This window comes from Podarcis melisellensis, assembly GCF_964234715.1.
Source record: "Podarcis melisellensis genome assembly, chromosome: 15".
NCBI lineage: Eukaryota > Metazoa > Chordata > Lepidosauria > Squamata > Lacertidae > Podarcis > Podarcis melisellensis.
The window spans coordinates 37,626,913-37,648,985 of NC_138532.1; the positions used below are offsets into that span (position 1 = coordinate 37,626,913).

The following is a 22,073-nucleotide window of genomic DNA, read 5'->3' on the forward strand; positions in this document are numbered from 1 at the left end:
GAGCCCAGCAAATGCTGGAGCATCCTGTCCAACTTCACCTATGTGGCAGGTTGCCCCACCAGCAATCTTGTTCCATTGGTGGACCAATTCATCCTTGCTGGAAGGAGAAATCACAGAGAGAGGGGTATCCAAAACACCAGGCAAAGATGCAGCCAGTTAACTTGGCTAGGACTAGGTTAAACCAGGATGCCTTCTCAGTGCTTTCCCCCCCCCCCTCTGGGGCGGGGGGAAACGCAGGGGTACGTATACCCCTAAACATTTTGTGAATCTTTGTACTTTTGTCCATATACTGTATTTGAACTATAAAATGGTGATTTTCTTGAGTCAAAATGGGAGTACCCCTAAACGTTTTTTCAAGGAAAAAACACCATTGTGCTTTCTTATAGGGGTTCTCCTAACCCAGGCACAGGCAAACTTGGCCCTTCAGATGTTTTGGGACTACAATTCCCAGCATCCATGAACACTGGCCCTGTTAGCTAGGGATGATGGGAGTTGTAGTCCCAAAACATCTGGAGGGCCGAGTTTGCCTATGCCTGTCCTAACCACTCTGGTTGCTGTTGTTTTGACTATGTATTTTGTGGTTTTATATTCTAATTTTATCCTTGGAACTGTAGGTATAGAGCAGTACATAAATGCAATAATACTACTACTAATAATAATGATAATAATAATAAAGTAGCCCAGAGTTGATGGGGAAACCCAGTCGGATGGGCAGGGTACAAATGATAATGATAATGATAATAATTTACTATTACAGTTTCCAGGATTCTTTGGTGGAAGCCCTGACTGTCTAAAGCGGTATGATCCTGCTTTAGATGTGTGGTGCAGATGTGACCCTAGAATCCTGGTGGCAGATCACACCACAACTGAGAGGTAGCCAGAAATCCCCATTTCCTCTCCCAACACGTAAATCATAAGCCTGCAGATTGGGGCACTGTGGGTTTTTCATTAATTTCCTACGTAAAGCACCAGGTCCTTGGCATTAGCGAGTGACGACGACACTAGGGGCCCCTCAGGCCCACGCTGATTTGTTGGCATAACCAGATCATCGTTTGGGGGAGGGGAAAGAATAGGGATTATAAATATTGATGAGGCAATTACCTTCAATTAGCACTGGCTGGCTGGCACCCCTTAGGAATCTACTTGGAACGATGCCCACTTCCTGCTTGTTGACTGCTTTCCGCTCAAGCTGGAGTGTGAAGGCCCATTCTTCAGACACAGCGGCACTGAAACAGAGAATATCCTTTTTAAAAAGTGGAGATTCCAAGGATTGGGGACCTGGGACATTCAGCATGTGTTCTGCCGCTGAAGCTACGGCCTGTCCTGATGTGTGCTGGAAGCACTGTGCAAAGAAGTTAACGGCAGTAACAATACGATTGCACACGCATCTAAACATGGAACATTTCCAGATATGGATTGTGCAGCTTCCTTTCGGGCAATGAAACAAGGCAATGCTTCACATGAGGTGCTTTAGATTTCTGGGTCTTTTCTCAAGATCCCGCACAACCCTCTGATATACAATGGGGACAAAAATGGGCTTAACATCAAGCAATAAATACACCCATAAAATGAGCAAACCCACTGCCAGGTGTTGGGGCGAGGGATCGTTAAACGCCGACCAGAAAAACACAAAAGTGATTCCAATTTCTGCACATTAAAGCTATTTCTGCACACGAAGACGTCACAAACGGTGTTGGTTTCTCATCGCCCCTCAGTTATTCACCACCTCCTCAAATATTAATGTTTGCAGACTGTCAGCGTTCGATATGTGCCAGGAAAACCGGTTCCCCAGAGTTGGAAACCAGCGCTGTGTCCCTATCCTTGGTCTGCTTGTGGTAACTGGGACTAGGCCTCAGTCCTTGTGATGCAAAGGGGCCGCCTCATGGAGCAAAAATATTTGTGAGGCCTTCCTGGTGTTTTTACATGAGTAGAATGTGTCCTTTTATTTAAAATACATCTCTGGATTATTTGCGGGGCATAGGAATTTGCTCATTTCCCCCCTCCAAAAAAATATAGTCCGGCCCCCCACAAGGTCTGAGGAACAGTGGACCAGCCCCCTGCTGAAAAAGTTTGCTGACCCCTGGTGAAGAGTGTCCTCTGAGGCCAGGGCTTTATAGGGGCTGGTGGCCTGGGATTGGCCCTCAAGAGTCAGCTGACAGAGTGTCCAGGCAGGCTGGTACTAATAATAATAATAATAATAATAATAATAATAATAATAATAATTTATTATTTATACCCCACCCATCTGGCTGAGTTTCCCAAGCCACTCTGGGCGGCTGAAGCCTAGATGGCGCCCTCGATGCCCAAATACAGTGGTACCTTGGTTTACAACCATAATCCGTTCCGGAGGTCCATTTGTAAACCAAAACAGATTGTAACCCAAGGTGCGCTTTTGCCAATGGGGCCTCCAAAAAAAATTTGTTCGTAATCCAAAAAAAAATGGGTTGTAGTAATAATAATAATAAAGGTTGCAAACCGGGACACGCACTTCCGGGTTTGATGTGTTTGTAATCCAAAACGTATGCAAACCAAGACATATGCAAACCAAGGTACCACTGTAATGGAAATGATGCTGCTAAGTTAGCTGAGCATTGACCACCAGGTAACCCTTGGTTCAGAGGACCACCCTCAGCACCATAGAATGACACGTTTTGCACGGTTGTAGCTGAGGTCCTTAGAGCACAAATTTAAACAACCTGGTGGAGGTGGAGGACTGGGAAGCAATATGAATATCAGTTGCTGGGAATTACAGGCAAGGAAAGTGCTATTGCTTGCGGGCTTCCCATTGGGGGAAATATTTGGTGACTGTGAGAATAGGATGATGGACTAGATGAGGCATTGGCTTGATCTTATGTTCTTATAACTCCCATTGGAAGAATGGGTCAATAATTTGGTTGTCAGCAACTACTGAACCCCCCCCCCCCCGCAGCACACATTCCCCCCCCCTCTTAATTTTGTGCATGAAAGATGCAGCCAACCCAGATTCGGAGCCTGTAGCCCTATATCCAGCCTGTCAAGAGTAATCTCTGTTCTCCATTTTTACTGGATAAATATCTTAATCTAAAACCAGCTTGGCTAAAGAAAACAGCTTGTCATAAGGGGAACATTTAAGAAAAATCTTCAAGGGGCGAGGAAGAAACATTTGTGCCTTTTCTTGGTGCATTAATGTCACACACACACACGGATACTAAATGACTTCATCTCTGACCTTACATTGTATATATGTTTTAGAAATACACAGGAAAGCAAGCCCAGATTATCCCAATGCACCAAAAAGGGATTAACACACATACACAAAATCAATACCGGGTTAAGAATAAATGGATGGAATCTGAATTCCTGCCAACTATCAACTTTCTTGCTTTAAAGTTAAGTGCCTAGTCCTCCTGGTTATGAGGACTGTATGACGTTTTGGCCTCTTGTAGGAACTACACCGTGCTCTGATAGATGCTGTTTTTAATTGTATCTTTATAGCTTCCTTTATTTCTTATATTGTATTACAATTTGCATTTCACACATTTCAAATTGCAATAGAATAAAATACAGTTCAAGAAATAAAAGCAGCAATGCAAATACAAAAACCAATATATTGAAGGTGGGCTTGCCAGAGACTACCTCAATAAAGCTTGCAAACCACTGGCGGTCCACAGAGCTGTTCAAAAATCCCTGATCTATAGGAGCTGTGAGACTCCTGGCTGTTCTGCTGCAACACTGATTGAAAACAATCACCTCCTTTTCTGCAGGAGGTCCTGGTGTTTTGTGAGAGAGCCTCCAAACCCTATCTGGGTGGCTTTTCCTTCCTTCATATTTGGGCTACTGCCCCAACTCTGGCTGCTTTTAGTAACCTGCAGGTGTAGGAAAGCCTTGTTTTCCCCAGTGTTGCTAACCAACAACTCCCTTCATGCTTGCCTACTGCCCATGCTTGCAGGGGCTGATGGGAGTTGTAGTTCAGCAACATCTGGCAGGCCAAAGGTTCGTCACAGCTGCCCTACAGTAGGGCTGCCATACATCTCGGTTTTCCCAGACATATCCAGGATTCATCCATTGAAAAAAGCATCCGGGCGGAATTCCCGATATCGCTAAAACTGTCCGGGAAAACCTGGATTTATGGCAACCCATATCAAAAGTTGTGTTTTTTTGTCCAGTTTCCTTTAAAAAATAGGTCAAAAACTTCATTTGGGGGGGAGATTTTGCAAAATATTTTATTATAATTATCTGATCTCAGCAACTTTGCCAAAAAAACCAACAACTTTTGTATCCAGATTTTCACTTTTTAAAACATGGCAACCCTAGTCTACAGCTAAGTGAAAAGAAAGATGTTTTGCCTCTGGGACCTTGTACTGACCATGAGTCAGACCATTGGGTCCATAAAGCTCAGTACTGCCTACACAGACTGGCAGCAGCTCCTGGGGATTTCAGACGGGGGTTCTTTCTTAGTCTTACCTGGAGATAAAGGACATTGAACTTGGGACCTTCTGCATGCAAGGGGGAAGCTCTTCCTCTGAGCTACGACCCTTCGTGCTCCCGTTCTTCCATCATGCATTGACACACACTCTCCCAAAAAATAAAACAAGAAGATTCTGCAATATTGCAAGTATGTGGTTTGGAAGAAAATGCAAATGGTGTGCCCTACCGACAAGGACCTGGGAGAGCAGGGTTCGAATCCCCACTCTGCCATGAAGCTGGTGGTATATAAGTGCAATTAATAAATAAAAAAAATGCAGAATACGAGTTTTCCAGAATTACACATTTTAAGAATATGGTTGGGAATAGGATTCTACCAAACTTCCTATGGCAAAAATCACAGCCTATCATCTAGCAGGAGCTATCTTTTTCACGACCTGTGATTAGATAGCCATCATAGCCATCGCCCTGTTTGCCTCACAGAAGAGGACACGCAAATATTTAAAGGTGATCTTCTAAATAAGGGTTGTGGAATGGAGCATTCAGGCTTTTCTACAGAACCACACCTGATAATGAGTTCTGAGTAACACAAACGCCTACATCCTGCTCCCTCCGCTGAACAAATAAATAAACTCAATAAAAGGAGATCATCTTACCTAGAGTGCATTGCATGTGCCCATAAGGGCGAGTGGGAATCCCTGCATTTCTCAGATGGAGGAGGCTAGGTCATTGACTAAGCCATATGCAAATGAGGCAGAGGGGATTAAAAAGGGAATCATACCAGCTGTCTGCAAAAGAACCATTAATTAAAGGGGCAGCGCTGATACATGCTTGAATTAAAGCTCTGAAGACAACAGAAGGGATATATTCCAGGTCGTGGAGGCAGGTCCATTGCAGAAAAGGGGGCACTGCTCCACCAACCTCATTCTGCCCTCAGCCCCCAGCACCTGCCTGCCTCGGTAATTGCAACCAGTCCAGGTGCTGCCACTGCCTGTCAGTTTCCATCTTACCCACGTAAAACTTAGCGGAGAGGAGATGAGGAGAGAAAATTCAGTGGCTCTGCCTGCCATTAGCTCTGTCTCCACCTACTGCTTGGGCTCCCTGCCTTCTGACCCACCAGTCCCAATGGGCACTAGGAATGCGGGGGGGTGGGGAATTAAATTCAGTTTGTATTTAAAGGCAAACATACCTAATTCATGCTTTAAAAAGCACTATGCAAACCGAAACACAGGCATCTTCCAAATTCACACTTCTCTGAACATGGCAATGCAGTTCTCCAGCCAAGTAATGTGTGCAAAAACGCATGTACTGAGTAAAGTGTATATAAAAATACGTAATCCGTGAAAATAATGTGTCCCAAAAATATTGTATCATGGGGAACTGCTTTGCAAAAAATAAAATTAGGCAAAACTGCATTAGGTTGCATTAGGTGAAATTCACACTAAAATGCTGATATGTTTTGTGTTTTTTTAAGACCTTCTGAAAACTAATCACAAATGATGTGGAAATGTGGAGAACTGAATGTAAGAGTGGAAAAAAACTGAGTATCTGAGAGAAACCAAAATTGACAGATTAGCCCATTCCCAGCGTTCAGAATAACATTCATCATAAAATACTACCTACTGTGTAGCACAGTGGTGGCCACACTTGGTCCTCCAGCTGTTTTTAGACTACAACTCCCATCATCCCTAGCTTCTCACTCCAAGGGGTGGCGGTGATTGGACTGGACACTTTTGCAATACACCCAACTGTAAGGAACACGTAACAGATTGTACAGCTGACCCAAAGACCTACCTTCTCTGATCACACAGGACAAACAGTGGGCTAGGCTTCTTATCAAGCCCACACCAGATACCAAATGGCAGAACCAAGAGCGATGGCTGCCTCTCCAGCCTCAGCTGCTGGATCTGGTCTTCTTAAGAGCACTTTCAAGATAAGAGAACACCTGGTCTCCAAACTAGGTAAACAGACAGCTGCTAGGAGACCAGTGTGATGAAAGAGAATTCCACCAGATTCCTCTGAGCCACTCCTCCAGGATTATAGCTCACCTTTCTTCCATGGATCTCCATGACCCCATCTTATCCTCACAACAACCCTGTGAGGGAGTTTTAGACTAAACCCCAAGGTCAGCTTCATGGCTGAGTGGGGATTTGAACGCTGGTCTCCTAGGTTCTTATCCAACCATTACACCCCACTATACTGGTGTTTATTGGTCGAAACCTCTGACTTTTGCTGGAATATAGTCTGCTCAGCTGGGGGAAAGAGCCGCTGTTAGAGACGAGTTGCAGCTGTCTTAGAGGAGGTAAAGAACACTGCAAGAATTTGAATGGAAAATAGCGAGTCTCCTAAACCACCTTCCATATTTCTTTGGAGGTGCTCCCAAACCCTCCACAACAGATCCTTGCAGGATCCTAAAACCTGCGCTGCCTTGCAGGATGCCTTCAGGAGATGGAAAGGCTAAGGAGTAAGCGAGAGTTGCCATATTTCAAACAGTGAAAATCCGGACAGAAAAGATTCACGGAGAACAAAACTATCAATGGCTTCCAGCCACGACAGATAGTTTCTGCCTCGGAGGCAGTGTGCCCAGTAGGCGTCTGAATGCCAGTTGCGGGAGCCGAAGGAGCGGAGAGTGCTGTTGCGCTCAAATGCTGCTTGTGGGCTTCCCTTTCTACTGTGAGAACAGGATGCTGGACTAGAGGTAGCCACGGGCCTCATCCAGCAAGACTCGCTGTGTTTGAATTTGTCTGAAAAAACAGCTAGCTTTGGGAAATGGTGAGGAATTGTTAAACACACACACACCACAATCCCGCATGTTGAGATGATCATAGTACAGTGGTACCTCCCTTTACGAACTTAATTCGCTCCAGAGGTCTGTTCTTTAGCCAATAGCGTTCTTAAACCAAGGCGCACTTTCGCTAATGAGGGCTCCCGCCGCCAGTGCCCTTTGCCCGTTCAGATTCTGTTCGTCTTCCAGGGCAAAGTTTGCAAGCCAGAACACCTACTTCCGGTTTTGCAGATTTCGTTCCCCGAATTGTTCATTAACAGGACTGTTTTAGACAGAGGTACCACTGTATATGGGACGCGGGTGGCGCTGTGGGTTAAACCACAGAGCCTAGGACTTGCCGATTGGAAGGTTGGTGGTTCGAATCCCCATGACGGGGTGAGCTCCCGTTGCTCGGTCCCTGTGCCTGCCACCTAGCAGTTCAAAAGCACATCAAAGTACAAGTAGATAAATAGGTGCCACTCCAGCGGGAAGGTAAACGGCGTTTCCGTGCGCTGCTCTAGTTCGCCAGAAGCGGCTTAGTCATGCTGGCCACATGACCCGGAAGCTGTACGCCGGCTCCCTCGGCCAATAAAGCGAGATGAGCGCCGCAACCCCAGAGTCAGTCACGACTGGACCTAATGGTCAGGGGTCCCTTTACCTTTACCTTACCGCTGTATATAGAACATTCAGAAATGCAGGGTTTAATATCTGCAAGGCAATGGGGGAGGGGAGTAGTGGTCAGCTTCACACATTCTTAACCACCCGAGGGCCCAGGAGTGGAATGAGAATGAAAATCTTGAAAGAATGCCCTTTTGCTTGTCTCATCCATCCCTGTTTGCTTTCTCCTGTTGCCACCAACAACCCCATTAAGACTCATTCTTCCCTGCATTCCAAAAAGCTTTCTGTGTTCTTTTACACCATGTAGCAAAGTACCATGAGGTTTCACAAAACAGTCACCAGTTTTGTTTTGTTTTGTTTATTTTGTTTGCACGTTACCAAGCAGGAAGTGGCCCAAAGCATTTTAATGCCTGAGATGGAAATGAAAGGCTGGCTTACACCGAGTCAGAACATTGGTCCATCTAGCTCAGTACTGTCTACACAGACCGGCAGCAGCTTTCTAAGGTTTTCAGAACGGGGACATTCCCCAGTCCTAATTGGAGATGCCAAGGATTGAACCTGGGACCTTCTGCAGGCAAAGCAGATGCGCCACCCCTGAGCTACAGGGGAATGATGGACCAGATGGTGTTCCCGTTCCATGTATGGAAGCTGACTGTACTGGCAACTGAATCTTACTTCAACACTGGTAATGGGACAGCATCCACCACCACAATGGTGACTGCAGCTGTAGGGAACCTTCAGATGCTACTGAACTCCCTTCAACCCCAGCTATCATGGCCAATAGTTAAGGATGCTGGGAATTGTAATTCAGCAATATCTGAAGGGCCAAAGGTCCCCCACATCTCACCTAAGGGTAGGGCCGGCCCCATTTAGCAACTGTTCTTCCAAATCAATCCCCAACAGCTGCTCAAGGATGCTGCTCACTGAAGCTGGGCCTGTACTGGGGACAGACAATTCTGCCCATTTTGGTTTCTCATTCCCCCCCCCCAACCTTCAGTTCCCCCCATTTTCACATTGCTTTGCGATTAAAGAGTCTGCATAAAAAGCCACATGTCTTCCACCTAATGAAACACAAGCAATTTGCAAGTAATTTCTTCCATGTAAATGACATCTTCTTACAGCATTTTGCATTAATGCAACAAGCATTTGTGAGCACATCCTTCTCTAATACATGCTTTTTATATACACATTTGGGGGGGGACTGGAGTTGGAGGAGTGCATCACGAAATTCAGAAAAAAGCGGCTGCGTTTCAGTTTGCACATTGGTGTGGCAAGTGAGAAATTGGGTAGGTACACGTTAAAATGCAAACGGAACAAATTTCTACCCCATCCCTGGCCTGTACTCAGATCTTTGAGGCTCTATTACACCTCTAATAAAGAAGTGGTTGGCATGTAGGCAGGACAGAGCCTTCTATTGAGGAAACAGTGATTTCCCCCTATCCAGTGCTCATTGCAATCTGCACTGCTTCTAGTCCACTACAGTTTGGTTTCCACTAAAACCCATGTTATTCATCTCACTGCTGTGGCTGAAAACTTGTGTAATTAATTACAGCATGTGATTAATTAGCTTAAATGCACCTAACTGCAAGGGAAACGTCAAAAACAATGTAGGAAATAATGTGATTTTTAAAGCAAAGTCACATGGAGGGGAATGGTAGAGAATATTTCCGCAACAGATGTAAGGAAGAACAGAGAATGGTGCCTTATTACATCCCCAGTGGTGAGGAGCCTGCGGCCCTCCTAATTTTGCTGGCCTCCAACGATAGACTGCTCTGCCTCCTTTCTTTTAGCAAATGTTTTGTGCCGCTGGGGGAAGTGGTAATTCTGTATTGATTTGTTTTGGATGTTTGTATGTGATGCCAATAAAAGGTTTGATGATGATGATGATGAACTCTCACCATCTCTGACACTGGTAGGGAGTGATGGGAACTGTAGTTCATGAACATCTGGGGGGGGGGACAGATTCCTCACTAGTATAGAAGATACTGAGCTAGCATGGACCAGTAGTCTGACTTGGTCCTTAAGAGAGCATCTTATGCAAGAGCACTACAGTGGATGGGTGCCTTTTATTACAAAGGCAATACCAGCCTTATAAAAATCATTGCGGTAGCCTGGATTGTGCTTTAAGAGAGGAGGGGGACAGACAGAGTTTGCTGTCAGACGGGAGGCAGGAGGGAAGCAACCTGTGGTGCGATTTCGGAAACCTGCCTGGCCAATTGCATCCGTGCCCAGAGTTCCCTTTGAGGCAAGAGAGCGGTGCAGCAGGTACCCAGAGAAAGCAACAAGCTGTCTACCGACAACAGCGCTCACTGCTACGCGAACACAGAAGCTGTCCCTGCAGGGCTGCCGGCTGAGAAGGTTGCCATCGAGTGGGATTGCTCAGGCAGTCGTCTCTGGTTCCCCAGGATTTATTTTTTTAAAAAAAGGATACCAGCTGCTGACATGAATTATCTACTCATCCTCCACAGCAGCTGGGCCAGCGCTAGGAGGGTAGGGAGCTTAGGAATGGAAGGGGGAGGGGGAGAGATAGGGTGAGCCAATGTGTTATACATACAGGGCTGAGTCTGCTTCTGATGTCCATTCAAAACGCCAACTTTGGCATCAGTGGTTTGGGGGGGGGGAACACACTCCTGGATTTTTACCCCTTTCCTGCATCATGCAAAACTCACACACAGTATGTATACGTTTTGCACTTGGCTGTCTAGTACTGCGTATGAAACATAAAAAGCAGCCCGCTCCCAGACCCCCAGATGTTTTGGCAAATTCAAAAAATCCAGCTAGACAGAAATTTTACCCCTGGAAAAGAGGACCTGCCCTGGAAAAGGAGGACCTATGGCAACCCTAACTTTGAGAACTTAAAGAAGAAAAGTCACTTCATCCAAGGGACAGTCCACACTTACCGTATTTTTCACTCTATAAGACGCACCCCCCCCCTAAAAAGTAAGGGGAAATGTGTGCGCGTCTTATGGAGCGAATGCAGGCTGCGCAGCTATCGCTGAAGCCAGAAGAACAAGAGGAATCGCTGCGCACCAATCCCTCTTGCTCTTCTGGCTTCAGGGATAGCCACGCAAAGCCTCTTGAGCGCAGCTGGAGCGCTCCTGCTTCTTCGCTCAAGAGGCTTTGCGTTGCTTTTTTGTTTCTTGTTTTCCTCCTCTAAAAACCAGGTGTGTCTTATGGCCGGGTGCATATTATAGAGCGAAAAATACGGTATATTGGCCTGCCTCTTTTCTTAATGATGACATGCACCGTTCATAACGTAAGAATATTATTCACAACTGTGAGCAGGGAGCCAGGGTGGGGTAAGTGAAGACAAGCTGCAACAATTAACTGTAAAGCTTTTCACTGCTCCTGCTCAGGCTGCACAGAAAAAACATTTTGCTTCCTGAAAATCATTCAGATTGGGCAGATAGAATAGAACAGATAGAATTCTACAGGAAACAGTCAAGATTCAATGATCCCCAGGCACGCACCTCCAGATGGTGGAGGTGCCAGGCACCATCCTGTGACCCAGGCATCTTCACTTGGTCGCCAGTGGCCAATAGTCAGGTACAAAGCGCACCTGGCTAATTTCGAACACTGACATCAGGATTTCCTAGGCTTGCCATACTGAGAATTCCTGACATGTCCTGATTTCTGGGTGTAAAAATAGTGTCGGGGGAATTTTGCCGAATTGGCAAAATGTCAGGGAAAACCCAAAAGCTTAAAAGCTCCAAAAGCTTTGGTTTCCCCAAAAATGCTCAACAACAAAAAAGAAAGAAAGCTAGTCTTGGTCTCTTCCGCTCAATCTGTCAGTGCCTGTCTTCGCATGCAGGTGAAATCCCTCACAACTCCCTAACTCACTGCGGGCTTGAGAGCCACCTGCTGCCCTCACCCGGTTTAGCCAGCCAATCAAAGCAGTTTCCTGGGGGGTGCGGCCACTGTCACATGCTGACAACTTCTAGGAGCCACAGGTGAGAGCTGAGTGCAGGATGGGGACCAAAGTTTTCAAGTTTGATCAGCAGTGAAAAGTTTTGCCTGCTGACTTCTGCACTGTTAAATTTTCTCTGTTAAAAACGCAGGAGCAGGTCAGGTTACATTTTTGCTGATCAGGTGGCTACCTTGTCAGTGAGTTCTTAGTTCAGGGTTTCCCAAACGTGGACCTCCAGCTGTTTTCGGACTACAGTTCCCATCATCCCTGAACACTGGTCCTGCAACTAGGGATGATGGGAGTTGTAGTCCAAAACAGCTGGAGAACCAAGTCTGGCAGCAGCTCTTCAAAGAACATTCCCATCTGTACCAGGAGATGCCAGGATTGGACCTGGGACCTTCTGCAGGTGCTCTTCCACTGAGCAGTGGCCGCTCAAGTAAGAGCCAAATGCCAAAAACCAGCCTGCTGAACCAACCTGGCTTTCCCAAACTGGTAATGAAGGAAGGGTGTACTCTACATGACTTCTAGCCAATCAGATGATCAGGACAAGGGCCAATCAGAGCCTGAGAAAGGGTTTAGCCACTCCATAGCTGCATTCCCCATGCGCCTCTGTATGAGTGGGAAGCTCAAAAAGTCCACATCTGAATAAGGCAGCCTGGCAGCCCCCAGGTCTCATCCGCCTCAGTCAGCATGTTGGCAAAAGCGAGAATGATTGAGCCATCAGCAATCTAAGAGGCAGTCCGGTTTTTGCCTTTGGCTGAGGCAGGTCAAACATGCTGTTTGCAACAGCTGCATGCTGGAACTTGCTTGCTTGCAGCTGGAATAATGAGGCAGGCCTGTTTTCCATGAAACGAAGGTGAATTCTACAGCCTGGCAGGGATCAGGCCAAAGAAGCAAGCCATTTTCATGGTTCAGGGTGTGCAGAGTGCTGTACCATCCCCACCATCGCTCAGTGTTTGTGTTCTGAGTCCCATCACTTAGAATAAAAATCCAATAAAATACAAAGACAGGAAACAAACAGAAATATTGCAGCAGAGCAACAGAGTGAAAGGAAGCACAGCAACACAATGACGCTTGCTTCAGCTCTGTTAAAAAAAAAAAATGCTACCTTAGGAGGCCTGAGAAACCTGTAGCTCTCCTAAGACGCTGCAGGACTACAACTCTCCTCATCCCTGATCATTGACAATTGCTGGCTAGAGCTTATGGGAGTTGGAGTTTAAGCGGCTAAAGGTAAAGGGACCCCTGACCATTAGGTCCAGTCGTGGCCAACTCTGGGGTTGCGGCGCTCATCTCGCTTTACTGGCCGACGGAACAGGCATACAGCTTCCGGGTCATGTGGCCAGCATGACTAAGCCACTTCTGGCGAACCAGAGCAGCGCACGGAAACGCTGTTTACCTTCCCGCCAGAGCGGTACCTATTTATCTACTTGCACTTTGACGTGCTTTCAAACTGCTAGGTTGGCAGGAACAGGGACTGAGCAACGGGAGCTCACCCCGTTGCGGGGATTCGAACCGCCAACCTTCTGATCGGCAAGTCCTAGGCTCTATGGTTTAACCTACAGCGTCACCCTAAAAGTATCATTCTCTCACCCTCCTGTCATCCAGGGCCTACGGAGAAAAGTCCTGGATGATGATCCAAGCAGAAGGTATAGGGAAAGACAGAAGCTAAACTACCTCACAGGGTTGTTGTGAGGATAAGATGGGGACAGGAAGAGTCATGAACGCCAGCACGAGCTCCTTGGAAGAAAGGAGGAATATAGGTGCAGTTTTCAAGCAAGTAAATGAATAAAAATTCAACCCAGGTGCCCCCAAGAGCATACAAACAGCCCTGCTACGCTTTTATGTTCGCCGAGTGAATTAATGTAGGGGCAAGATTCAAATTCGGCTTCTCCTGATTTGTACTTCAGTTTCTTGGCTATACAACAGCGACAGCAACGAAAACAACAACAAGAACCACCTGATCGTTAAGTAAGTACCCAGACGGGCTTACAAAAATGAGACATATGTTAAATAATACATCATACAATAGGCCAAAAAAGCAAACAAAATTAAAATACCATGAGAAGCCACAGCTAAATCATTACACTATTCTAACTCTACGACACACACACGCACAGCTGTCCTAATTACAGGATGAATTAAGAGTGACTCACACACAACCTAATCAACTGCCAGGCCCATTGCAAAGCTACCCAGAGAAATATTTATTTCTGCAGAACATAACTCGATTTCCTGCTTCCCTCCCACCTACTGCGGAAACTTCGTAGTAAGATTTTGGCCTGGATTATTTTTTTTAATAGGAAAAACATGTAGCCCAACTCTTCCTCCTCACTAAAAGTAATGCAAGTCTGTGCCCCACCGCTTCTTTGTAAGCAATGGGGATTCCAGAACATTAAAATATTTGTGCTGAGCTATTACCGCAGCAAAGCCAGTTGTGTTGGCTATTTTTTAAAAAATGCATAGCCAAACAGCTCCAGCTGTTTTAGGACTACAATTCCCATCATCCCTGACCACTGGTCCTGTTAGCTAGGGATGATGGGAGTTGTAGTCCCAAAACAGCTGGAGGCCAAAGTTTGGCCATCACTGTGCTAGGTGGTTATGAGAGCGCTCTGCAATATCCTTACAGACACCACTGTGACCTCGGGTGATTGACAGGAGGGCAGCCCCGCCTACCTGACAAACTTGGTCCGCAAGGACTGCGAAATTTAACAATCTGGAGAGATTTCCTCATCAGCTTGCCACCTTATCTCTTCAACTGGAGGGGCCAGGAATAAAAGCTAGGACTTTCTGCAAGCACTGCACATGCTCTGCCACAGAATTATGGCTCCTCCCCAGGGACACATGTTGATACAATTGGATGGCCTTGATTTCACTCCTGGCCAGCCTCTCAAACCAGCTTGTGCCATTGCACCCATTTCACAGACTAATAACACCCATGTATTGCATTTCCAGTTTGACTCCAACCAAAGACAAACTCATCAACGAGCCCTATGTGTTTTCTTATCTGCCTTGGTAGCTCAGTTGGTACAGCATGAGACAATTACTCATAGGGTTGTGGGTTCGAGACACATGTTGGGCAAAAGATTCCTGCATTGCAGGGGGTTGGACCAGATGACCCTTCTGGCCCCTTCCAGCTCCACAAGTCTATGTTTTTATGATGCACGCTGAAATCTGAACTACTATGGCTTTATTAAATTGCATCAATTGTTTTGATGAATTGGTTGTTCTTTGCTTTATATGCTACTGTGTTTGATATGATGGTGATTGCAATTATTGTTCTTTTTTACCGCTATTGTGATTATTGTGAGCAACTTTGAGCACAACATTCATGTCAAATCAAAGTCCAACCTACAACGTGAGAATGTTAATTCTGGACTCAACTATTGCCTCTTACTTCAGATCCAGCAGGCAACGTATAACCTCCTTGCCTATTAGAACAAGCTTGGAAAAATTAGAACCCATGTATTATTATCTACTTATTTAATGGACTGCAATTCTGCCATTTGCGAATGACAACTGGAAACATTCCCACCTGGAATCACAGAATTTTAGAGTCAGAAGGTGTGACAAACTCCCGAGGCGACAGGACTGAGAATAGGAAATCTATCCTTCGTCACTCCCTGTATAAGTGTGAATGCAAACACCAAGAATCTGCAGCAAGGAGTTCCCAAGGCAATTTATTTCCAGTTCTGGGAATAAATTAAAGCTGAGAAACACTGGAAACGATACCGTACTTTATTTTAACAGACACTTTCAATGGTTTCACTAATAAAAGCACAACACTTAGGATCAATCATAAACACTGTTACCAGCTTAAAAGAGAAATTTACTGACAAGTCTCTTCAATGAAACCATTCCTATGAAATCTAGTGCTCTCTAGAATGGCTATCTGCTCTACCCTGCCTCTAAAAAAAACAAAAAGTCTAGCCACTTTCTAGAACCTTTCCCTCGCCTGAGGAATTTGCCATGTCTATCCTACCAACTTTGCAATCCAGGCCCTATCTTGCAGCTAAACTGTAAAATCAAACTTTCCCGACCTCTCTCCCTCCTGATTGGATGCTTCCCATCCCAGCCATGATTGGCTAAGGGTCTCCAGGCAGCTGACCCAATGTTCTGTACAGTGTTAGAAATTAGCCAGGCACCAGGTGTGTTTTACGACTGGTGTGGGTCCAATTACGACCACATAGAGATCTCTGGATGTCCAGCTGCCATCTCCCTCTGGCTGGTATCTCCGGCTTTCTTAAATAAATAAGCCCTTCTGCTTACCTGCTCATTATCCCACCTTTCTCCCCAAAGAGTGCATGGCCCATCCCCACCCCCTCAGATAATTACTACAATGACTCTGTGAGGTAGGTTCAGAAGCTGTGACTGACTCCAAGGTCACCCCAGTGGGGATTTGAACCCTGATCTCCCAGGTCGTAGTCCAACACTCTAACTGCTGCACCACACTGCCTTCCTACAGCACTTCCAATTCAGTAGGTGGGTGGCAGACAGTGATTCCCTGAGCTATTCCCTGCCCTCCACTTCCTTTTTGGGAACCACGGACAAACTTCCAGAAGAGGAGATCAAGGTTAAGTTTTTCTTCTGTTTTTTGGACCTGTTTCTGGACTCTCGCCATAGCAGAACTAAAAAACGCCCGCCAGCATGGGGGTGCAAAACCGGGACAATCGGGATTGGGAGGAGAAGAAGGGGCATCATCTGCCAATTCGGGCTGTCCCGAATAATTTGGGACACTTGTGGGGTCCGTGGTAAAGGTGGGCACAACGAGACATCTGTTTAATTTGGCTTACCTAGCAAAGGTGCAGGTTAAGAGAAGGAATGTGGATTCCCCAGAGAACACCAGGGCTTTCAAAATTCCCTAGGCTAGGGATGGGCCCTCCAAATGTTGATTCTGTTCCAACCAGCATGGCCAGTAGTCAGAGTAGTCAGAATTGGCGGGGGTTATAATCCAGCAACCTCTGGAGGGCAACAGGTTCCCCAGGTTCCCTGCCCTAGACCATTCATTCTGCCCCAGCCCTCTTTTAGAATCGGAGCAGCACAACCAATAGAGGCCTTCCGATTGCTCAGTCCCTCTGTGACAGCCCAGCAGCCCAACCAATCATCGTTAAGAGGTCTCAACAACACAATTGCCACCCCGAAAGTCCTTTGCTGAATGCACAAAGGCTATCTTGAAAGGCCATCCGCAGGCCTCAACAACAAAGCTTCCGCTTCCGTTACCTATGACAACCCGACTGCGTGCTTAGCTAATTAGATTTTAAATTAAAAATCTTGCAAGGGAGATTTGAGATGCTGGAAGAACAGAGGATAATAACTCCCCCAACACGGAGCCAGGAAACTAATAGCCAGCCCAGGATTTAGAGGCAGGAGGAGGAGGAGGAAGTCATTTTGTTGCGGTAAATGAAGGAACACCTTTTAATTTATTTTGGATTTAGGACATTAGCTCTTGAGCCATTACAATAAGCATCAGGCGGCAAAGCCGTGCAGCGGAAAAGACTGCAAATACCCAAGAGCAGACGTCCCAGAAATGCACTGATGTGGCCTCAGAGAAATGGCTGTGTCTGTATTTGCTCAACTTCATGAGCTTCAGAGGACATAAATGCACCAATTTCAAGAGCTATTTGGACTGCTCCCTAAATTGGTTTTCTTTTACTGAATCCTGCCTGCTGTATCTAGATCTTAGTAAATAATTTAATAATAATAATAATAATAATAATAATAATAATAATAATAATAATATTTGCACCCCACCCATCTGACTAGGTTGCCCCCGCCCCTCTGGGCGGCTTCCAGCATATATAAAAACGTAACAAAACATTAAACCTTAAAAAGCTTCCCTATACAGGGCTGCCTTCAGATGTTTACTAAATGTTATATACCGTAATTCCTTAACATCTGATGGGAGGGCATTCCACAGGCTGGTTGCCACTGCTGAGAAGGCCCTCTGCCTAGTTCCCTGTAGATTCACTTCTCACAGCGTGGGACTCGCCAGAAGGCCCTTGGTGCTGGATCTCACTGTCCGTACTGAATGATGAGGGTGGAGACGCTCCTTCAGGTATAAAGGGCCGAGGCCACTTTAAGGGTCAGCACCAGCACTTTGAATTGTGCTCGGAAATGTACTGGGAGCCAATGTAGGTCTTTCAGGACTGGTGTTATGTGCTCTCGGCGGCCGCTCCCAGTCTAGCTGCCGCATTCTGAATTAATTGTAGTTTCCGAGTCACCTTCAAAGGCAGCCCCACACAGAGCACATTGCAGTAATCCAAGTGGGAGATAACCAGTGCATGTACCACTCTGGCGAGACAGTGCACAGGGAGAAACAAAGCTGGTAAACAAACAAACACGCTCTGGACACAGAATTAACCTGTGATTCGATGGACAGCTGTGAGTCCCAAATGACTTCCAGGCTGCGCACCTGGTCCTTCAGGGGCACAGTTACCCCATTCAGGACCAGGGAGTCCCCCACACCTGCTGGCCCCCTGTCCCCCAAAAACAGTACTTCTGTCTTATCAGGATTCAACCTCAATCCATTAGCCACCATCCATCCCGTTTCTCCACCACTGGATTCTGATAGTTTTCCCATTTAAGAAAACACAACAGGGTTGATTTAGAAAATACCAACCAATAACGCAATGCTTGACTTCCTCAGTCCTCTGCCCCAACAATCCTCCGATCACTTTATCACATGCAAGTTTTACTTATGTAATCAGATGTGCTGAGCCCCTCTGAGCCCTGGCTGGTGGCGCCATTGGACTCCAGCTCCCATCAGTCCCAGCCAGCATGCACAATGGTGTTTATCTCGTTCCTTCCCTGGGTGGCATGCAGCCGGGGCATTTTGCACATGGGTTACCACACTGGTGCACCCAGTGGCAATTTTGATTCTCCTGCTTACAATGAGGATTCAGCCATGGCTTTCATCCCTTACCCTTTAAAGCCCTTCATGGCCTAGGACCCTCGTACCTACGGGACGACCTCTCCCGGTATGCCAAACGGAGAGCCTCAAGGTCCAGAAATAGCAACACCCTAGTGGTCCTGGGCCCTAAGGAAGTTAGATTGGCTTCAACCAGAGCCAGGGCCTTTTCAACACTGGCTCCGGCCTGGTGGAACGCTCTGCCTCATGAGACCAGGGCCCTGCGGGATCTGATTTCTTTCCGCAGGGCCTGTAAGACAGAGTTGTTCCGCCTGGCCTTTGGCTTGGAGCCAATATGATTCCCTCCCCCTCTTTCTTTTTTCTTTCTCCTCCTGTGATGAGGCTGCATTTTAATATTTTAATGTTTCAATATTTTAATTGTTGTATTTTAATCTTGTTTTTAAATTGTATTCATTCAACTTGTTTTTATTATTGCTTGTTAGCCGCCCTGAGCTCGGCCTTGGCTGGGGAGGGCGGGGTATAAATAAAATTTATTATTATTATTATTACTGCAGTTCTCCTTGGTGTCCAGTGTGATTTAAATATGGGGATGTTGCCACCTAAGAAACACACGGCACATGTTATGCATGCTTACTCAGAAGTACCCCCACTGTCTTACATAGGGCTTACTCTTAGGAAGGTGTACAGAGGATTGCAGCCTCCACTTCAGATCTCCATCAGACAGATGGAACTGGTTTGCCCTCTCTTTCACCACTCATTTTAAGTCGTCTTCTGCTCCGTTCAAGGTCTGAACTTGAACTTAAGCCAATCTCCTCTCTATGATTTGCTGAGCTTTCGCAAGGTGCTCTGAGGTTAGACCTAGCAGCTCAGTTCCTGCAAAGCTTGATTCCCGCTTCTCTTCAGACGGCATAGTGACCAAACACTTGGTAGCACCCAAGATTAAAGAGACCAAGAAGAAAACAAAATACAAGGAGGTGAGGAAGATTCAGGAAGTGAAGCGGAAGCAGTTTCCGCCCACACACAGACACCTCTCCCAGGCCAGTTTTCACCAGCACATCTGGAGGGCCGCAAATCTATATATTACTGCAGTATTAGATGGCATCTGGAAAATGTACTCTTTACATTAGCGGCGAAGAGAAGGTATGTTCTGAGTTGGAAACATTTGCAGACGTTCATCGAAAGCCGAGTTATTGTCAGCCCACAGGGATGTAAAATTCTTTATTAACAAAGGGAAATAAACCACATTGTTTTAGAAAACAGACATCTGTGATCCAGGCTGTCAGCAAGCAGTTCCCAAATTAATTCTGATACACTAAGAGACATTGAGGATACAGGGATCAAATTCAGAGGCTAAGTCCATGCATCTGTCTCACTAACTGGCTTCCACAACACACCTCTGGAGCAACCTAGATCTCAAGCTGCTCAAAGATGCTTCAGAGCTGGAACCCAGTTCCAGGCATATTCACTCAGAAGTAAGTCTCCCAGCATTCAGTGGGGCCTGTTCCAAGGAAAGCAAGCACAGGATCATAGCAAACCAACAATAAACTATTAAATGGGCTTGCATGCTGGAAGGCACAGTCCCATTACTTGGGAGGGGGTGGTATTCTAACCTGTGCCAATCATATCACAATAATTATGGGTCTTTTAAAAAGTAACCACAGCAAATGCTCTTAAAGCATGCTGTTTCTGGGAAATTTAATTTGGCAATTTAACTCCCAGGGTATCAAAAAAACTTGGCCTTTACATCACCTTTGTGCCTCCCAGATGTTTTCAACTATAACTTCTATCAGCTCTAGCTCAATAGTCAGGGATGATGGGAGTTGTAGCCTAGCGACATCTGAACGTCACCAGATTGGAAAAATATGCTTTAAACCCTTGATGTTTATCTTTTCTCTTTGCCCCCACCACCTTCCAAAATCTGAAATGCTGCCCTGTGATCAAACCCCACTTTTAAAAGATGCTCATTGGCACCAGTAGGGCAGAATGCAGGTGGTCGCAACTGGGCATGCACCAGTTGCAAAACACGCCTGAGGAATTTTGAACACTGCACAGAAGGACCAAGAGGGTCCTGCTTTGTTGATGGCAACACTCAAGTGGGTCTGTAGGCGAAGAACGTCACCTTTCAGAGACCTATGCAAAATGAGTAATAAAAAATAGGTCAAGATGTTTTACAAGTTTAAAGAACTATTCAGATATTGTTTTATCAATGGGTGAATTTATGCAATTTAGTTAATCAACCAACTAAAATTCATACAATCAGCCAACTACGGTTTCTTTAATTGGGTCACTAATAAACAGGAGCATGTACAGAACACAGGACAAAATATATAGTCTACTAGTAGCCTCATCCCTTGTCTTGCATGTAGTAGTTACAATCAGTGCAATTTTGAAAGGTTCAGTCCACCATCTTCATTCAAAGTGATGTTCAGTTGTATCCAAACACAGGCAAAAACCTGCTCATGGATCTCAGGAATCATCACACAAATTTTGATTGTATCTTAAGAGATGTCTGAATGCATAGCTAACAGGCAGCTGTCCAAATACATAGCAGATTTACAGTGCAATCCTATACATGCCTACATAGAAGTTAAGCCCTGTTGAATTCAAGTGTGTACAAGATCGCAGAGCCTGAATAATTCTATTCTAGGAGGAAAATCGTATTTCTTTTTGTATTCATTTCCCACCTTCATATTTAAACTATATTCCACGTTTTGGAATTGCATCTGCATCTAATTAAATATATTCTGCTAAGGTGTCGCACAGAAGAATGCAACATAAAATCACTTCTGTGTGGTAGAATCAAGGTACAAGTAATATCCTTCAGATGCCTGCAACTGAGCCTATCAAATTGCTCCTTCTAAAATCTTTTATCTGCCCAAGTGAGAGAGGTGCTGTGAGAAAGATGAGAGGGTCAAAGTTAATAAACAGATCATGGAAAACCTGTGGTTTGCCCAATTCTACAAAGAACAGCAATAAGGAAAAGGACATCGGTGACATCACCAGCCAACAAACCAATCCATGGTCTCTGCCACCTTCCTTATTTGCAAGTTTCAAAATTCCAAGCAGATTTCAAGCATTTCCATCCTTTGATGGGCATGTCATCAACAACCATCAATTAAATAAAATCCTGTCACAACAGTTAACAATGAAAACTCCCAGGCAACATCCAAACCATCAAAATGACTTTGATAGAAGAAGGAAGATTCTTCTCAGAAACAAGGTGTCATCCTTCCCCTAGAAAAGCACTTTCTGCATTTATTTCCGTGTGCTGGGAACTGTCTGTGCCATTTTACCTGTCAGACAGTGTGAGCAGCGATGCTTCTGCATCAATTCTCAGGTGGGGAGCAATACTCCAACTGGCCAAGAGTGAGCCAGACAATGAGAACCAAATCTTTTCAATCGTAACAGTGCGGCTCGGAAACTCGGAAACAATCTGTCAGTTCAGTCACTTCCAACTTCAGCCCAAGAACCCAATGGAACCTAGTAGGCCACCAGTGGATCCCACTCAGCAAGCT

At 45.7% G+C, this 22,073-nt stretch overlaps 1 protein-coding gene across 7 annotated transcripts in view; it reads right to left on the bottom strand.

The window, feature by feature from the left end:
• CUEDC1 (CUE domain containing 1) overlaps positions 1–22,073 on the bottom strand; it is a 61,572-nt gene that overhangs the window by 37,376 nt on the left and 2,123 nt on the right. For 5 of the 7 annotated variants that reach the window (XM_081890600.1, XM_081890604.1, XM_081890599.1 and 2 more), the window contains exons 1-2: positions 6,199–6,357; positions 1,102–1,226 (exon numbers count right to left, since the gene is read on the bottom strand). The gene's annotated coding sequence lies outside the window, so the exon portion shown is untranslated. Of the gene's footprint in view, positions 1–1,101; positions 1,227–6,198; positions 6,358–22,073 lie in introns of those variants that run through there. The other 2 variants (XM_081890601.1, XM_081890602.1) reach the window with 1 other exon arrangement.